The sequence below is a fragment of the Scyliorhinus torazame genome, chromosome 15, assembly GCF_047496885.1.
Source record: "Scyliorhinus torazame isolate Kashiwa2021f chromosome 15, sScyTor2.1, whole genome shotgun sequence".
NCBI lineage: Eukaryota > Metazoa > Chordata > Chondrichthyes > Carcharhiniformes > Scyliorhinidae > Scyliorhinus > Scyliorhinus torazame.
The window spans coordinates 31,648,000-31,665,856 of record NC_092721.1 but is presented as its reverse complement, the minus strand read 5'-3'; positions in this window follow the sequence as shown (position 1 = coordinate 31,665,856).

Here is a 17,857-nt window from a genome sequence, read left to right as displayed (position 1 = left end):
CTGTCATTTATCCCCCCCTCCCCACTTCACGCCCTGTCCCTTGGCAGTGGCAACATGGCAGCTTTCACTCAAAGCCTCCTGTTCTTGTCGAAGACACCACAATTTTGCAGATTCTCTATTTCTGGGGACCTGGACTGATCAATAATTTTAATGGGAAAATGTAAGGTATCTGTTGCCAATTCCATCAGGAGCTGGGGTCATGGAATAATATGAAAAAATTGAGGGGCTCCATTCAGACCCAACATCCCCATCATAATATGGTGAGTGAGTCCTTGAAAAATGTTTTCTTTTTTTCAGCCGACAAGTGCCAAATGTGCATGTGTGGGTGTTTGGGAAGTGAAAAATTAAAATACAGCAGATGTCCCTCTTTGGAGTGGATCTTGCAGCGACGACATGGATCCCACTGTCACAGGTGAAAGGGATTGCTGCCACAGGTGTTCTTTTGTGGGTCAAAGGGTGCCCAACAAAAGACCCCCTTGATGTCCACTTGGTGGCCTCCAGGGTTTTTCTGTAGGTTACCATATGGCAGCAGGGCCTCCGCCCACTGGTAAAATGCCATTGGAGGTGAATATGGCCATATTGGCCATTTAGGTTTCAGGTGGGTGGGGTTACTTCTATCTTTCCAACTATTGATAAAATGATATACCACATGATGCCTTCTCACATTTCAGTGTCATTTTGCTAGCATTCCCCTCTCCCAGTCAATCGCTAAAGGACTGGGAAAAGTACCTCTGATCCACTGCAATTTTAATATGATTGATTTCTCAGGTACATGAAGTGTTGCTTGGGTTAAATGGACGTTTTTTAAACTTTTTTCATGATAATCTTTATAATAATCTTTATTGTCACAAGAAGGCATAAATTAACATTGCAATGAGGTTACCGTGAAACGCCTCACGTCACCACATTCCGGCCCCTGTTCGGGTACACAGAGGGAGAATTCAGAATGTCCAAATTACCTAGCAGCACAGCTTTAGGGACTTGTGGGAGGAAACCAGGGCGCTCGGAGAAAACCCACACAGAGACGGGGAGAACGTGCAGACTTCACACAGACAGTGACCCAAGCTGGGAATCGAACCTGGCACCCTGGCACTGTGAAGCAACAGTGCTAGCCACTGTGCTACCGTATTGTGTGTTGCGTCTGAAGAGAATGGAAATATGTACCGAGGATCAACTGCTAGAGCTGTCCCCTTTAAAGAGGAGACAGCTTGGTGTTGGGAGTGTGGGGGAGTGGTGAAACTTTACCCATTCGGAATACAGAAGTTAGGAGCACAGATCTTCTGAGTTCCTATTACTTGAATGACTGCTGGAAATCCCAGTTGGCGGAGGTGCAGGAGATCTTTGTCACTTCCCCTCCCTCTGTACCCACCAATTTCAACATTAGTTTTGAAGGTATAGACCATTGAATCTTTTTTTTTAACAGTGCAGAAGGAGGCCATTCGACCCATGGAGTCTGCACCTGCCCTTGGAAAGAGCACCCTACTTAAGCCCATGCGTCCACCCTATCCCCATAACCCCACCTAACCTTTTGGACACTAAGGAGCAATTTAACATGGCCAATCCACCCAACCTGCATACCTTTGGACCATCGGAGCAAACCGGAGCACCTGGAGGAAACCCACGCAGACACGGGGAGAAAGTGCAAACTACACGCGAGGCAGGAATTGGATCCGGGTCCCTGGAGCTGTGAGGCAGCATTGCTAATCACTGTGCCACTGTGCTGCCCTGTAACATCTGTCATGCGCCAAACGTAGATGCCCCCAAACCTAGGACCCCGGAGGTCGATGGGATGACTGCAGTAGCTTCTCCAACACCAAGAACCTCGTGAGACCAGATTGTAATTTAAACCTTTCCTTTTCTCACCTCTAAAGAGGTAGCCACAGTATTTCCTGCACAGGTGGAAACACACACAGACTGTATAATATAATTGCCATAATTAGCTGTGGTCACCAAATCTGGCAAGTCAGCTAGTGGGAGAGCAAGCTGCTGCCTCAAGGGCATTTTCCTCATGATCTGTGGGCCAAAGTTGGTACTCTTCAGTGACAGACTTCACAATAATTTTCATATTTATAATAATAATAATTACTCTTCTCAAGGGCAATTTGGGATGAACAATAAATGCTGGCCTCGCCAACACTGCCCACATCCCATGAACAAATGATAATAATATCAATAATGATGATAATAATAGTTATGATATATTTTAATTCCATGAGTTAACATTTAACTTTCTGACAACTCTTTCCTCCCACTACATTTCAGGAAGTTGCTTTGGTATCCTGAATAGCCTTTGAGGTTAATAACTTGCAAGAAAAATATGTCATTAGTGTTGCAAGTGCAGAAGTGCCGCAGAGCATGAATGAAGGAACAAAATGCTAAGAACATACTAAGAGGTCAAGACGTGATGCATTCCAAGGAGATCTGTGACATTATCCAGAGGGCAACATTTTCGATAGGTTTAAGTTGGGGAACAAAGGCACGATTTGAAAATTTGAACGGAGGTAACGTCAAAGATGATTTAATTTGCATTTTGGAACAAGCTGCAATGGCAAATAATTTCACAGATTAGATAAACCAAAAGAATGAGTGTATATGTAATTGTAGACTGAGAGTTGTCAGGAGTGAGCTAAGAGATGAGCCTGTAACTTCCTCGGAGTGGCAATCTGCGGTGGATGTCAAGCTGGGACTGTGCGGGGGGTATTGGTTGCCAGTTCGGGGGTGGGTGGGGGGTAGGGGGGGGCATCGGGCGTAGGGGGTAGAGTGTCAGGTGTTGAGCTGGAACAGGGTGTGGAGGGGTGGTCGTTCTGGTCGATGGGGTGACAGTCGAGCCTGTGTCTGGGTCGAGGGGGGGTGTCAGATCAGGAAGGGGCAGAGGTATTTGGTTGTGGGGCGGTGTGGGGAAACCTCTGGGTGATCGGGGGTTGGCAATTTTGGGGAGGCCCTTGGAACATCGCGAGTTGCAATGCTGTGGGAGGTGTCTTGGCGGTTGGGGGCTGTGGGATATGTCCCGTATGGGGTCGGTTTGGGTGTTTAAAATAAATATTTTGGAGTTAGAAGTGTTTTTTTTCCTTCCAACTCTTTCAGAGTAACTATGAGGATAAAACTGGCAGAACTGCCTGAAGTTAACTATTTAAATCATTTCTGTTGGATGGTTCCCCTCCCAGCTCAATGGTCCAGAGGAAGATAGCACTTCTGGACAATTGTCGGGTAAACCCTGAGGTGGAAACTTCCCAAGTGTTTCCCCAGCACATCTTTTGGGTACCAATGCAACCCAGGAAGCTATAATTAAGGATCAATTTACACTACAAACATAGGTTTCACTATTCACTGACACCACGACTGTCCTGTAAATGCAACCTTAATTGTTCATAGTCTCAACTGATGAAAGTTTCCAAGTGGCTATCATAAAACATGCATTGAGTTACAAGCTATTTCAATTTTGTTCAGGCTCAGAATGTTTCGTTATTGTGATCTGAACTTCCATTATAATGTTACAAGAATGAAAAATGAAATTATGAGTTAAGGTTCTGATTTATCCGCTTGGTGGGGTCCTGCTGGATTTGCGGCAGATAAATCTTTATGCCACTGAGGTCAACCCAGTAGATCTTTTGGGGTTGGGCCTGTATAATCCTACTGATGACCTCCCTGAGTTATTTCTGCAGTCACCTACTATTTGTCACATCAGAAGTGCTGGTTAAGCATTAAATTTGTGTTATATATTTCAAATCTCTCCTGCTGTCCAGTGTAATTAACAACATAAGGTAACACAAGCCTTTAATTTGTTGAACCCCTCTTTGTGGTGTCAGCGTAGGTTTCCTCCGGGTGCTCGTGTTTCCTCTGACAGTCCAAAGCAGCTTAGGTGGATTGGCCTTGCTGATTTGCCCCACGGAGATATGCAGATTTGGGTGGATTGCCCATAATCGGTGTGTTAGGTTGCGGGGATGAGACGGGGTAGTAGGCCTGGGTGGAGTGCTCTTTCGGGGGTGGGGGGAAGGGGGAAGGGGTGGACATGGTGGGCCAAGTGGCCTCCTTCTGCACTGTAGAGATTCTATGGATTCGATGGATCATACTGCTATGCTGCCTTGGCAACGCTGGATTCGAGGAATGAAGCAATATTCCTGAACTCTACTGTTGCTAAGTTGTTAATGAGAGGAAATAAGTTGAATGATTTGCTTTTGCCTTTGTCCTATAATTCGAGTATTGCTACCTAAATATGGGTGGGTGTAATCAATGTTCCTTTGGCTGACTCTTCTGGCAGGCAGCTATAAGTGGCAGCTGGTGCCTGAGGACTGACTGAATGGATATCCGGCTCATTTTCATTTTGTCAGTCCAGAATCAGGTGGTATCACCCAAGAAAATCCAGTCTGCATATTAAAGATAATATTCATCATGGATAAAAATAAAGACATGCATTTATCCAGGTTTCAACATAATTTTAGTAAGTATGGTAAGAATGGCATCTGTCTTCCACATGTGCCAGTGGGAGGTACTTTCCCCTGGAGTATAATACTGCTGACCATCAATATACACAACATTAATCTTTAATTAAACTATTGTCATGCACAATTGCACTGAAATTGCACCTTGGCCAAGAAGGTTTTATGTCTGATGTTTTTCAAAATATTTATGTTCCTAAAATTGATTTCTTCAAAGGAGACGAGAGTTGGTCAGAAGTGGTGTCCGGCAAATTTGACTTGCAAAACAGAATGTGGCTAAATAGTGAAAAGACGAGGGGCTGGGATCTCCGTGGGCGGGATTCTCCGTTGCGCCGGCAGAGCACCCACGCCCAGGGATTTCCCGACGGCATGAGACTGCCCACAATGGGAAATCCCACCGGCCGGCTGGCGGGACGGAGAATCCTGCTGTTGGCGGGAGCTCCCAGAGAAAACCCACGCTGCGTCAGAAAACTGGTGCGGCAGGACAGAGAATCCTCCCCAAGAGACGTCTCAAATTAGACTAATCAACATATCACTGGTTAGGCCTTGAATAAGGGACTATTTTATTTTGTTTATCTCATTCTCCTGTTATATCAAGACAACCTACTTTCCATTGTAGCATCTCACTGTTGTTTTTTTCAATGAGTCCTGCTATCTTGCACAATTCTTGATTATCCTCTCTGAAAAAATACATCCAGGTATCTTTATTGAGTTCGCTTTTCTCACTCATGCCCGTGACATCAGGGGAACATATGAACAAGTGTGATATCAAGGACCCTCAACAAAACTTCAGTCAATGGGAATCAGGGGGAAACTCTCCACTGGTTGGAGTCATATCTCGCACAAAGGGAGATGTTTGTGGTTGTTGGAGGTCATTCATCTCACTCCCAGGACATCACTGCAGGAGTTCCTCAGGGCCATGTCTTAGGTCAAACCAGCTTCAGCTGCTTCATCAATGATCTTCCCTCCATCATAAGGTCGGAAGTGTACGTGTTTGTTGATGATAGCACAATGTTCAGCATCACTCACAGCTCCTATGAGTGGTTAGCACTGTTGTTTCACAGCGCCGGGATCCCAGGTATGATTCCCGGCTTGGGTGACTGTGTGGAGTCTGCACGTTCTCCTCGTGTCGGTGTGGGTTTTCTCCAGGTGCTCCGGTTTCCTCCCACAAGTCCTGAAAGATGTGCTGTTAGGTAATTTGGACATTGTGAATTCTCCCTCTGTGTACCCGAACAGGCGCAGAATGTGGCGACTAGGGGCTTTTCACAGTAACTTCAGTGCACTGTTAATGTAAGCCTACTTGTGACAATAAAGATTATTATTATAAGATACTGAAGCAGTCCATGTTCATATGCAGCAAGACCTGAAAACCATTCAGGCTTGGACAGATAAGTGGCAAATAGCATTAACCTCTTATAAGTTCCAGGCAATGACCATCTCCAACAAGTCAGAATCTAACCATCTCTCCTTCACATCCAGAGAATGTGACATATTTACATTTTCAGAAAGCTTTTGACAAGATGCTACACAAGGGATTAATAAACTAAATAAGAGCACATGCGATTGGGGGCAATATACTGACACAGATGAGAACTGGTTAACAAAAAGAAAATTAGATTTAGATTTACTGTCACCTGTACCGAAGTACAGTGAAATGTATTGTTCTGTATGCAGTCCAGGCAAATCGTTCCATACACGAAAAAGGTAGCTATACGACAAATACACAATATAGATACATAGACATAGGCATGAGGTGAAACATACAGAGTGCAGTGCTACTCAGTAGAGAAGATGCGTAGAGAGATCAGTTCAGTCCATAACAGTGTCATTCAGCAGTCTGGTAACAGCAGGAAAGATGCTGTTTTTGAATCTGTTTGTGCATGTTCTCAGACTGTATCTCCTTCCCGATGGAAGAGGTTGGAAGAGAGAATAACCCGGGTGGGAGGGGTCTTTAATTATGCTGTTCGCTTTCCCAAGGCAGCGGGAGGTGTAGACAGAGTCAATGGGTGGGAGGCGGGTTCACGTGATGAACTGTGCTTTGTTCATGACTCTCTGTAGTTTGTTCCGGTCTTGGGCCGAGCAGTTGCCATGCCAAATTGTGATGCAGCCAGGTAGGATGCTTTCTGTCGTGCATCTGTAAAAATTGGTAAGAGTCGATTGAATATGCTGAATTTCCTTAGGTTCGTAAGGAAGTATAGGTGTTGTTGTGCTTTCTTGTTCATTGGGACGACATGGATGATGTGCACACCTAGGAATTTAATGCTGTTAACCATCTCCACTTCAGCACCGTTGATGCAGACAGGGCGTACGATACTTCATTACGGAAGTCAATGACCAGCTCCTTAGTTTTGCTGACATTGAGAAAGAGATTGTTGCCATTATACCATGCTACTAGGTTCTCTATCTCCCTCCTGTACTCTGACTCATTGTTTGAATCCGACCCACTTCGGTTGTGTCATCAGCAAATTTGTAAATGGAGTCGGAGCCAGATTTTGCCACATACTCTTGTGTGTACAGGGATTATAATAGGGGGCTAAGTATGCAGACTTGCGGGACCCCAGTATTGAAGACCATTGTGGAGGTGGTGTTGTTTATCCCTACTGATTGTGGTCTATGGGTCAGGAACTCGAGGATCCAAGTCCGAGGTTTTGGAGCTTTGATATGAGCTTGGTTGGGATTATGGTGATAAGGCGGAGCTGTAGTCAATGAATAGGAGTCTGACACAGGATCCTTGTTGTCGAGATGCTCCAGGGATGAGAGTAGGGCCAGGGAGATGGTGTCTGCTGTTTACCGGTTTGGCAGTTTGCGAATTACAATAAAAACAGAGGGTAAGAATAAATAAGTCATTTTCAAGTTGGCAGGATGTGACTAAATGGTCAGTTGTTAATGAGAGAAAACATATTGAATGATCTGCTTAATATTATCCATATTACTTTGGTTGACTCTTCTAACAGACTGTCCTCAAAGATTGTCTTCTAGGATCAGTGCTTGGGCCGAGCTATTCACACTCGCCATCAATGATTAGAATATGGGCATTATGTAATTTTTCTAAGTTTGCAATGACTCAAAACTAGGTGGAAGTGTGATTTCTGAACAAGATGTAAAGGCGCTTCAACAGAATTTGGAGAGGTTAAATGAGTGGGTAAAATTTGGCAGATGGAATACAATGTGGAGGAATGTGAGGTTATCCATTTTGGTAGGAAACACAGAAATGCAGAGTATTTCTTAAATGGTGAGAAGTGTTGAACTTCAAAAGGACTTGTTCATGAGTCATTGAAAAGCTAACATGCAAGCAGAGCAAGTAATTCAGAAGGGAAATGGTATGTTGGCCTTTGTTACATAATGTTTTGAATCTTGGAGTAAAGATGTCTTATTGCGATTATACAGAGCCCTGGTGAAATTGCATCTGGAATATTGTGTACAGTTTTGGCCTCTTTATCTAAGGAAAGATATACTTGCCACAGAGGGAGTGTAATGAAGGTTCACTAAATTATTCCCTGGGATGGAGAGATTGTCCCAAGGGGAAAGACGAGGGCTTTATTCTCTGGGGTTGAGAAGATTGAGAGTTGATCTCATTCAAACATACACATTTCTTACAGGGCTCGGCAGGGTAGTTGCAGAAAGGATGTTTCCCCTGGCTGGAGGGTCTACGACTAGGGGAAACAGTCTCAGAATAAGGAGGATACCATTTAGGACTGAGATTAGGAGAAATCTCTTCACTCAGAGGGTAGTGAATCTTTGCAATACTCTGTCCCCAAATGATTGTAGAGGCTCAGATGTTAAGAATTTTTAAGACTGAGATTGATAGAGACCATAATAAAAATATCAAGGGATACAGGGATAATGCAAGAAAATGAAGTGGGAGATTAGCCATGATCTCATTCAATGGCGGAACCAGCTTCAAGGTGTGAACGGCTTATGTCTGCTCCTCTTTCGTTTGTTCTTATTCAATGCTGTTAACATCACTGAAACCCTATTATCAACATCCTGAGGGTTAATATTGAACAGAAATGGAACTGGATGAAGTATATAATTACTATGGCTACAAGAGCAGGTCAGAGGTTGGGAATTGTGTGATGAGTGGCTCACTTCCTGACTCTCCAGAGCTATGCACCATTTACAATGTCTCAGTCCGGAGTGTGCTGGAAAACTCTCCACTTTCTTGGACGAGCGCATATCAAGCAATACTCATGAAACTCAACACCATCCAGCAACCAGTTTCATTGGCACGCCTTTCACAAACATTCACTCCCTCCGTGAACAACGCACAGTGGTAGCAGTGTGCACCATCACCATAATGCACTGCAGCAACTCAGCAAGGATCCTTCCGCAGTCATTTCCCAACCCATGACTGCCACTTAGAAGGACAGGACAGAAGATTCATGACAAAGTGGAATTATCGCTGGACGAGCAATCCAAAGACCCAGAACAAGGTGTGGGGTCCTGAGCTGAAATCCACCATGGCCGATGAATTCAATAAAACTAGCTATTACGCTAGTTTTTATTGGAATTAAAAAGACTAATGCTAACCATAAAATAATTGTTGATTGTTGTAAAAGCCCATCGGGTTCACTAACATCCTTTAGGGAAGGAAACCTGACATCAGATCCACAGCAATGTGATTGAATCTTAAATACCCTCTGAAATGGAGGGAAGTTCGCAACGGGCAATGAATGCTGGCCAGCCAGTGACATTCACATCCCATAAAACCTGAAGGTTCCCCTCCAAGCCACATGCTATTCCTAACTTGGAACTATATCTCTATTCCAAGACTTTCGCTTTGTCAAAATCTTGGAACTCCCTTTGTAATTGCACTTGGAGTGTGTCTACCACACCACATGAGCTACAATAGTTGGAGAAGACAGCTCATCACCACTTTCTTGAAGGCAATTAGGGATGGGCAATAAATGCTGGCCTAGCCAGTGATCCTGTGAAAGAACAAATGCAAAATAAATTACACAACATTGGTATTTGTGAATGCAACATTCCAGGTTAGCCGTCTCTTTTTCCTTAAGAATCATATTTACCTCTATTGGAACCCAATATGCACGGGTTACCATTTGGAAGTAGTAAGAAAATGCAGGGAATGCAGAAAGCTTTGATATGCTATTTTTAACCAGCATAATCTTCATTAAATGTCTGAAGTGGTTGACAAAATGCAATTCAATCGCTGAAGCCATTCTTTTTGCCAAGCTGACACAATTTGCAACCCATGCGGAAATTGGGACCTGGGTGCTGAAATCCTTGCTAAATACACAACACCTCGTTCATCGTGGTTCAACAGCAGCCAAAAGTTATGGATCTCTTACTCCACCTTTCCAAAATAGTTTGGATGGTCTCTAATTTAAAAAATGGTAATAAGTTCTTTGTTCACAGACTCACAGAATTGTTGTGGGTCAAAAGAGGCCATTTGACCCATTGAGTCTGCACTGGTTCTCCAAACGAGCATTGTGACTTTAGTGTCAGTCTCCTGCCTTTTCCAAGTACTCCTGCACATTGTTTCTAATCAAATAAGCATCCAATGTCCTCTTGAATGACTTTATTCAACATTTTGACATTGATGCCCATATTTAAGAGGGTGAAAGCAATTCAACTCCTTGTAGCTCATTTTAATGGGATTATTGGCAGAAGGTTAAGGGTGTCAATGAATGTGAACTATGAAACGTTTAATTTTCAAGTTCCAATTTGGTGCAAACTAAGGGAGTCTAATATTCCACTGAAGTTCTACCAATTCCAAGTTGTAACCTCAATGGAAGGTCAATGGAGGACTCCAGTTGCAGCTCAACACATAATGCCCACTCTGTTCTATTGTATCACTTGTACCCTGCTGTTAGCTGGTACATCAGAGTGGTATGATTTAGGTGAGTTCCCTTCCTAAACTCCTGCAAGAGTCCTCCTGATCACTGTTGGAGCTATTCCGCTAGTTTTTAAGCTGCTTGTTTGAGACCCAGTTACAACTGGAAGACCAAGACTTGAGTTTTCACGATAACGGGGGGCCTTCCCATCGTTGTTGAGAAAGGGCAGAGGAGGCTGAAATACAGAAATCCTGCCCCTAAAAACAGAGTGGGAATGGGTGCAGGTCAGCATTTGCATGTATGCATTTTGAAGAGATAGCTACCCTGAGTCATGCCTGATTTTTGTTGCATGCGGCATCTAGATTAGGTATGGTAGGAGCAGATTTAAACTCTATCAAGTCCTTTTGGAGAGGTGGGGTACCCTTTAGGAAGGAGTGAGAATGTTTCTTTTAATATTTTGTGCTATTCTGAAAAGAATGCTGTGTTTGTGTAAATGAATTTAATTTAGCTGGGAAAAGGTTAATGGAGATCATTTGTCTGGAAGAATTGAGACATGAAAAGGAATGAAGTTGATAACTGTATGCATTTGTAACGAAAAACGGTCAAGTGTTTTAGAAGTAAATAGGTAAAAGATGTTACTGCTTGCAAAGGATTCATAAACGACCAAGGGAAGGTTACTAACATTCATTTGCTCTGAAAAATGGAGGCAGTAGGAAAGACATGAAAGGTTTTTATATTTTAGAAAAGTTAAGTTCAAAGGAGTGCTGAGGACAATGGAATTGAAGATGAAAGGGGAAAGCAATATGTAAGGAGAGGTGTTGGGCTGGTTTGTGGTTGGCTATGTGAGGAAGGTCTCCTAGAAATAGCTCTGAGCTGGGAGAAGGTGCAGTTTTAATCAGCCATCAAGCCAATAAAGTCTTGGGCTTCAATGAGCAGTCTTGTTCTGAAGTCTTGAATTTCCACAGCAGAGTGGGAAGTGGTTTGAGTGGTTATGTGGTATACTTTATTTAAGATACAGCATTTTGCCTTGGATAATATTAATGGACTTTTATGGTTAAACATCTATAAGGGATTGTTGCTTGAAGATGTTTACTTCTGGGTCTGACCAAGTAGGAAGTCTCCTGGGGAATGTTTTGGAGGACAAATTTTAACTGAGTAACTGTAATCTTGTGTGCTTGAGTTTTCTTTCCTTGTTAAATTTGAAAACTGTTACAGGACATTGTGCTGCCGAGATCAGTATTTTTTTTTCTCATTTTCAGAATACAAAAACATGGTATGGCTTAGAAACCAAGCTTCCCTTTGGGATTTGGTTTGCTCAGAAATTTACATCTGCTGTAGTAATAGCAAGTGGTAGGGTGCTCCTTTGTATATAGTACGAAGTCTTACAACACCAGGTTAAAGTCCAACAGGTTTGTTTCGATGTCACTAGCTTTCGGAGCGCTGCTCCTTCCTCAGGTGAATGAAGAGGTCTGTTCCAGAAACACATATATAGACAAATTCAAAGATGCCAAACAATGCTAGGAATGCGAGCATTAGCAGGTGATTAAATCTTTACAGATCCAGAGATGGGGTAACCCCAGGTTAAAGAGGTGTGAATTGTCTCAAGCCAGGACAGTTGGTAGGATTTCGCAGGCCAGATGGTGGGGGATGAATGTAATGTGACATGAATCCCAGGTCCCGGTTGAGGCCGCACTCATGTGTGCGGAACTTGGCGATCGCCGAGCAGAAACTTATAGCCAAGTTCCGCACACATGAGTGCGGCCTCAACCGGGACCTGGGATTCATGTCGCATTACATTCATCCCCCACCATCTGGCCTGTGAAATCCTACCAACTGTCCTGGCTTGATACAATTCACACCTCTTTAACCTGGGGTTACCCCATCTCTGGATCTGTAAGGATTTAATCACCTGCTAATGGTCGCATTCCTAGCATTGTTTGGCATCTTTGAATTTGTCTATATATGTGTTTCTGGAGCAGACCTCTTCATTCACCTGAGGAAGGAGCAGCGCTCCGAAAGCTAGTGACATCGAAACAAACCTGTTGGACTTTAACCTGGTGTTGTAAGACTTCGTACTGTGCTCACCCCAGTCCAACGCCGGCATCTCCACATCCTTTGTATATAGGCCTGGGGCACATTTTGGGTGGTCAAGTGCCTTATGGGAGTGATAAGATGCCGTTTTGGGAGAGGTAAGATGTCAAACTTGGATATGAATATATGCAAAAAGGTGTACAAACTAATTGGGGGCTGGGTAGAGAGCATGAGGTGACGTGGTTTGACATGGATGGCGCATGGGAATTTTTTGCGTGGATGAGGAGTGTGAGTGGTGATGGATGGACGGCTGTTATATGCGTTTTTACCAAAGAAAACCTTGACACAGCGCCAGAGCAGTGAGCTCGACCCGCTGTGTCTGTCTCCATAACCAGCAACTTCTGCACTTATTGTGGAGTCGCCAGTCCTGAATCACGGTGTGAAAATATGACCTTCTGGTGCTCTTTCTCCCTGGCTACGTTTGCAGAGCGGGAATTGTCCCCAATCTGTGCTCCCTGACCAAGGAGTGAAAATTCCATCTGATTATATGCTGACCCTCCAGTGCATTACTAATGTCAGTTTGCATTGGCATTTGAAAAATTGAAAAAAAATTTCAGATGAAACATTCAGTGACACAATGCCACCTGCCCTTTCTGATGGATGTAAGATATTAAACAGCACTATTTTGAAGACGGTGTTGCTAACTTTTGGTGGGCTCTTAAATCGTAATTTGCTCTGTTTGTTTAACATTTGCTCTAGAGTCGCCAGGTATCTTTATGATACCGTCAAGTTTAAGTAATGATCAATGACTCAACACACCAATTAGTAAGATTCAAATCAAAACACATTTATTATACACAGTAAATTACCAGTCATGCATAAACTCTACTTTCTAGGCTATTCCTATAACTAAAAGGCCTATACTTAGCTTTGGAATTGGCCCACCAGGTCAGGGGAACAAATGGCCTTTCGTTCAGGTCCTGAGTCTGCAGGATTCAAAAGCTGGTATGGACTGGTAGCTAGGAGCACCTATTTCGTAGCGAGTATTGACTTGAGATTTACTTGGTTGGCGGCCGCTGAACAGTTCACTCTCAGGGGTTGCTTTGCATTGTTGAGTGACCCTGTCAAGAAGGACAATTTGAACTTGGGGGCTTTACTTTATAGTCCCCAGGGGCTTCCCGCCCTTCGGGGCAGACCCCGTACCTGGTTCCAAGTGATTGGACTGCGTTCCGATCACTTGGATCGATTTCTCCAATACTGGAGTTGTTCCCTGATCGTTGGGCGGTCCCTAAATGTCCGTTGGCCTTCTTTGTCTTGGCTCCTGCTGGCGCCGAGGAGTCTGGCTTGGCTTTATTCCCCTTAACTGTTGCAATGGTGCCTTGGAATTTCTCATTACTATGCAGGTGGCTGCTGCATTACTATGCAGATGGCTGCTGGTTTCAGTGCTGTCTGGTTGTTTTGCAGGTTCCAATATACATGATTTCTGTATTTGCTAGTCTTTGCCTGTGTTGGCTGAATTTCCCTTCAGCCTTTGCAGTTCTCCATTTTAAGCCGGGAAGTGGCCAACCCAGGTGGCTACAAAGGCAATGGCGTGTTTCAGGTGTCCTGGCAAATATTTATGCCTCCATTAACATCACGAGAACAGACTCTTTGGTCACAATCATATTCGGACTTGGGAGGAAAATTGTGACAACAAATTTAAAAGTACTTAATTGGCTGTAAATTGCTTTGGGTCATCCTGAGGCCACAAAAGTTGTTTTTCATGTTTTTTTTCTTTTACTATACTCCACCCCCCTCCCCTACCCCCACAATCAGCCTGTCCTCGAGATTTCAATGATCCTTTTTACACCAGTTCCACAGATGAACACTTGGATTTCCTGTCCTCCAGCGCCAGTGCCTTAATCAGCAAGCTGCTTATCAATGGAGGCAGCTTGCCAAACTTCATTCTGACGAGGCCTGACCTGAAAAGGTTTCTTGTCTTTGGAAAGCAGTAGGTTTGTTCAACTATCACCCACCCGACAAATGGGTCACTTGAACAAAGCCTCCCATGCCTGCAACATTTGGACGTAAACAAACTATACTAAGACAAGTAAGATTGGAAATGGGTCTTTTATTTCCCAAATAAGTAAAGGGAAAATACACTTTTCTTTCCATAACCTTACCCCTACTGATTCAGCAATAAGCTACTTTACATTTCATACATGTATTGAACATCCTATATTTATACTTGATGCTTCCCTTGCCCTACTGCTCACAGGCTAATTAACAACATCAAGTATCAACATTCAACAGAAGCCCATGCGAAAAGGTACAGCCCACATTTGGTCCGTAAACAATCTAAAATGTTAAGAAGGAGAAACACTCCAAAGAGATCGCCTGGTTATATTATCCTTATTAGTCACTCGTGGAGGCCTATAAATAATTGTTTAAAAATAACACGTCAAAAGAGCGCAACTACCAATAAATCATCGACAATCCATTTTTAACTTGAGAGAGCCTAATTCGGTTATCCTCAGGATATCAATTTGATTTGTCGTGAGTTCCTGCCTGGTGACTCTCTCTCTCCCTCTCTCTATGAAACATCACAGCAAAGTGCTGTCAGCACCACTGTAAATGTGTCAATAATAATTCAATATATATTGAACAAGTAAAATTACTTGAGAAAATGCCATAGGGGCATCCAGGCTAGATTTTCACAGACTCTGTGCTGTCTACCTTATGGTAAACAACGGCCAGGAATATCGTCCCTCATGATGCTGTTTCGCTGAGCTATCTTTACCAGGTATATGGCAGAAACCCTATTTATGTATACAAATTCTGGGCATATGACAATACTTATAACTTTGATGGAGAGTTTAAACTGATGCCCAAAGTTACCTGAATAGAATTGGAAATCATTAATCTTTCCTGCAGCTCCATTGCTGTACCCACTGCAGCCCTTATCCCACCTTCCTCATGTTGACGAGTACGAGAACCATCGCAATGTACTTTGGAGACAAGCAAATATATGTTAATTGCCATGGAAACCGAGGGCTGGATTTTACGTGCTCCCGCCGGATGTTTTTACGATGGGGGAGGGGGGGAGCACTTAAAAGATGATGAGTGCCCCCCCCCCCGCCCCCATAACACAGTCGCTGGGCAGGTACCAAAACCAGCAGCTCACCCACCATATTTAAATAAATAATCAAGGGTCAGTTGAGCTTGTTAACAAGCTCATTGCCCCTGATAATACACTGCTCACATTATAATAGAGTTGGCGTGGCCAATCAGGCGGAAATGACTGTGTCTGTTCAGAAGCATTTAAAACAAGGGGTGGCATGTGGCGCAGTGGTTCGCACTGAAACTGCGGCACTAAGGACCCGGGTTCGAATCCCAGCCCAGGGTCACTGTCCGTGTGGAGTTTGCACAGTCTCCCCATGTCTGCGTGAGTTTCATCCCCACAACCCAAAGGTGGATTGGCCACGCTAAATTGCCCCTTAATTTGAAAAAAAATTGGGTGCTCTAAATCTATTTAAAAAAAAGATGTTTTTAAAACGTTAGATAGGAAGAGGGCGGGTGGTCCCTTTGCGCATTGAAGGGCACCCCCCTGCGATAGTACCCTCCCTTTATTACTACCAGGCCACTCTACAAAACAGATCACCTCCACTCCCTCAACTCTGTCACTCAGCTGGCTGAACCGTTCCGACCCAATGCCTGGGCTTACTTTAACCTGGGATCCATTGTACCTTCTACTTTGGATTGGTTACAGTCTCAGCAGTGCCCACCAATAAAATCTTGGCACTGCCAGGGCTGCTGCTCAGTTGGATTGGTTAATCCTGAGACTTCGGTGGTTGTGGAAGGGTGTGTGTGTGTGGTGGGGGGGGGGGGGTGCATGTCGCCAGTTGCTCCGAATTCATAATCATTTGATGAATTGCTAGGGCTAGGATGCAACCATTATGACACAAGACTGTCAGTAATTATGCAATGGTGCCAGTTCACCGCTCCGAGAGTCAGTTAGATATTTCTTAGCTCGACTCCGCCGGTTGGTCGAGCATTGCGGGTTTAGAAAATCCCTTTCCGAGATGCTGAGAGATCAGCTCATGTGTGGAATTAATAACATGGTCACACAGAGGAAGCTGTTGGCAGAGGACCTCTGGATTGTCCATGTACTCTTTTTCAGTGGTCCACATGATGAGTACATCATCTAATCTAAACATACTGCCACTTTGGGTAGCCCCAGGAGGATGCCCTCCTTCACCCTTTGAAAAATTGCACAGGTGGAAGAGACCCCAAAGGGAAGGCGAGTGTATTTAAACAATCCCCATGGACGTTTATAGTTGCATACTTCCACAATGCAGTGTCCAAATCTAGCTGAAGATATGTGTGGCTCATATCCATTTTGGTGAATGAGCATGCCCCAGCCAGTTTTGCATACAAATCTTCTACACACGGCATATGGTAACAGTCCAGATGGGAAGCCTTGTTTCCAGTCAGTTTATAATCCAGCAGAGGTGGACAGACTTGTCCAGCTTCACCACTAGGAATACAGGTGCGGCCCATTCTGCAAATTGCAAAGGGCGTATGATGCCCAGACTCTTCAGGGGCTACAGCTCGACATCCATCTTTGTGAGCAAGGTGTATGGGACTGGCTGGGCCTCTGGGTCCACATAAATGTATGTCTTGGCTGCTTTTATCTTGCCCAGACTCTGCTGGAATATGTCCAAGGTACTTTCCAAGGACCTCATACAGGTTCCCAGTGCCCATTCAGAAAATGTGCTACCAATCAAAATCAAGCCCTTGCACCACGGCATAACAGTTTGTAGACTGTCTTTTCATAGATATTCTCCGGAGGGCTATTGCTGGGATTTCGGCCCTGGACACAACATCAGTGCGGACACCTCTGTGTCTATCTCTGAGCCGGAATCGTCATCGTCTTACTTGCCTTGGCTAAGGAGTAATTCCCAGGGAGGTGGAGATACAAATGTCCTTGATTGGGCATCCTCTGAGGCGGGTTCTCGTCTCTTCAGGTTTGCACAAGGTCTTCCCTTGGGCCTTGACCTTGTATGATACAATTTCTGTTTTCTCTAACACAGTCTCTGGCAGTCACTGAGTACCATCTCCGAAGTTCCAAGCGTAAACAGCGGTTGAAAATTCCTCCCCGGCATCCTGTGGTCGTGATACTATTGCTGCATGTCTTGCTATCCTGCCCAAATTTGGGAAAGTCAGGCTTACTTGATTTCTTAGGCACCAGTCCATCAGCAGCTCTGCTGGTGTTACCCCTGTCATGACATGTGACATGGCCCTGTGGTGAAAAAGGAATCTCACCAGTCCCTAGTCCAGGGAGCTTAAGGTTCGATTCCACATGCCCCTCTTGCATTTTTGTAGCACCGTTAGTTTGATGATAGGTAGTACGGAGCAGTCCGAATGTGCCTGATCCCATTCATTTATTCGACTGTAGAGATCTCCTTGCTCATGAACGGGCTCCCTTTATCATTGACCAGCACCTCAGGAACATGTGGATGCTAAATGAGCACCATAATTTTCAATGGTGGCTTTCATTGTGATGGAGGTCATCAAATGTACGTCTCGCCACTTTGAAGGGGTGTCCATGAGGAT